The sequence below is a fragment of the Heteronotia binoei genome, chromosome 1 (genome assembly GCF_032191835.1).
Source record: "Heteronotia binoei isolate CCM8104 ecotype False Entrance Well chromosome 1, APGP_CSIRO_Hbin_v1, whole genome shotgun sequence".
Classification (NCBI taxonomy): Eukaryota; Metazoa; Chordata; class Lepidosauria; order Squamata; family Gekkonidae; genus Heteronotia; species Heteronotia binoei.
In genome coordinates, this window is record NC_083223.1 from 124,148,663 (window position 1) to 124,151,584 (window position 2,922).

Consider the following 2,922-nt stretch of genomic DNA (forward strand, 5'->3'; position numbering starts at 1 on the left):
ACACACCTTTCTTTTGAAGGAGATAAAGGGAAGATGTTAGTGTTTGGGCAGTTTCATATGAGCATATGCAAGCCATTAAGGGAATTATTGACAATCAGTATTTCTGAACTTTTCTCAAAACAAACTGTTAATCATAGCATATCTTAACCATATGTAAAATGTGACCAGATCTATGATACCAGGTTTATAACTTAGTTCTTATACTAATTTTACTGATTCTATACTATGTGATTCTATACCAATTCTATACTGATTTTACTTGGGACACTATAGTAGCCATGTTGGAGGCACACAAAGACAGAAAAGTAAAAGGGAAGGGCCTGAGTGCTTTTGCTTTTTTTTACCCACCTCCAGGTAAGTTGGGAAGAAGAGAACCAAAAGAGCAGCAAAGGGACTCTATTGACTCCAAAACATAAAGAACAAATTGAGATAAGTCAAGGGGAGTTCTCCCATCATTACTTTGAACTGAAGATTTGGTTATACTCCACGTTTCTTTAAGGAGCCTGGGTGAAACATTGGAGGTTCTGCCACTGACCTCCATGGGGACAACACTAATTAATTAAATTATCTACTCGGTTTCCCATACAATTATGCACAATACTTCATCTTGGTTGGTGATGGGTTCCATTAGATTGCATGATGAGATTCAATGTCATCTTATGTTCCAATACCCCACTTCCTTGGTTTTTTTTTTAAAAAAACCCCACCAACGTTTAAATAGAATTGTCTGTTGATGTTGACTTTTGAATATTCTTGGAACAGTGTGGCAAGGCTAGGACAAAAGCTGATGGTTTGAGCATGAGCTGGGGGGGCAGGTTGCTTTGAGAGGCCTAGGGCAATTTACCAGTCCTCCACTTGGTACCTCTACCACCATTTCTGCCACACTACTGACACTTCTAGAAGCTCCAAAAGCTTTTGATTAACATTATTCCTGCTAAGGAAGCCTCTTGAGCACAAAGGCAATTGTTTTTTATTTCCTTCATCCCTTCTGAAGTCCCAAGAGAGGAAGACAAAAACTTAGTCTGCCAAGTCTTGTGGCTTTACTGATTCTGAATGTTTTCTAATCTGGTTGTTCTCATGCCATATCAGTTTTATTCAATTGTCAGAATTTGGGGTACAGAATATAGTTGCCAAGTTGCCCTTGACTACTGTAGATTTAATTCTGTCAACCAGCTGGGCAAGCCTTTAGTAGTCTTTTTTCTATCACAGGAGCAACAATTTGTTAGCAAGCTATCAGCAACACAGGCAGGCAGAGAATGTGGCCTCAATATAGTTGCAGGCTACAGGTTTTGCTGGAAAGGAGCATGGAGGGATAGCTTCAACCCCACCACTCACTTTACTGCTTTGTAGCCCACTCTTTTGTGCTGGAGTCCCAAAGTGAAGAACTGGAGCCTTGCTGGCTATTGGAAACAATAGTCAGCTGCTCAAAACAGCCAGTCACCCCTTTACTTAAAAATATGGAATTGCTAAATGTGTGAGCCCAGGTGTCATGGCTACTATCAGATACAAATGCTCATGTCACACTCAGTGACAAAATTCATAGGCATAATAATCAAATATAAGAGAAATAATACTGAGAAAGGTCTTTTAAAATAATTTTTGGTGCTAACTTCTGCTTAAGGTGATAGCCATATGAACAGTGATAGATAGATAGATAGATAGATAGATAGATAGATAGATAGATAGATAGATAGATAGATAGATAGATAGATAGATAGATAGATAGATAGATAGATAGATAGATGGAGGGAGGGAGGGAGGGAGGGAGGGAGGGATACCCCAAACACCCAATGTTTATGGATCCATGACTGGCTCATCAGTTCATGATCATCTGATCAGTTCATGGCAAAAAGGAATTTCATGTTGGGATGACCAATTTAAGATGGGTTGATTTTATGTTGCACTGTCTGCTTTGGGTTATCAAAAGTGAACTGATGAGATAATCATGACTTGAGAAACCAGTCAGGGTTCTGTAAACATTGGGTGTTTGGGGTACCTAGCCATTGTTTCCAGTAACCAGAAAGGATCCAGTTCTGCACTTTGAGACCCTGCCACAAAAGAATGGTTTACAAAACAGCAAAGTAAGACTTGGGGTTGAAGCTATCCCTCCCTTTCATTAGCTAGCAGTAATAATCAACATACCTGTTTTATATGAATTCTTTTTTGGGGGTGGGGGATACCATTAAACAACATGCTGGGTGCATTTCTGGAGGTGGAGAACATTATACATTATTGTGCTGCGCTACTATGCCTTCAATACAAGATTTATGATTTGCCAGTGAGGACAAAGTTTTTATGTCTTGTAAATTAATGTGTCCTCCTGGTGGATTGTACTGTCTGTTTCTCTTTACCAGGATAGATTTAAATGACACACTGAGGGAATGAGATTCTCAGATTTCAGTACAACAGAAGAGTGCCACAGAGAGTGCCAAAGAATGAATAATAAATTATTTTTCTTGGTTCATAAGGTTATTCCTTTGCTGTATGAAGGCCAAGCAGTGTACCTGAAAAAATTATTATGGGTAATGTATATGGAAATTACATTCTCCCATTCATGTCCTCAACAACCCACATACAATGACAGCACTACCCCAACTCAAGTAAGTGATTCTGTGCATGCTCAGGAGTCATGAAAACACGGTGTTTAGAAAGCAACTCAAAAATAGCATCCAACATCCCATAGCCCTATCCAGGAAGTAAGCGGGATAGGAGTTATAGTTAGGTGGTAGAAGAGGATGGGGGACCCCAAAGAAGGAGGAGGAGAAAACATAAGGTTTGTGATGAAGATGGAATCCTCAAATGGAGGAAAGTAGTATCTGAGAGTGGGCGATTTCCCACACAGCTTACCGAAGAGTGAAGTCCCTCCTCACCGCGCAGCGTCTGCTCGGATTTCCCACCAACTGCTCCGCGGATTCAGGAAGT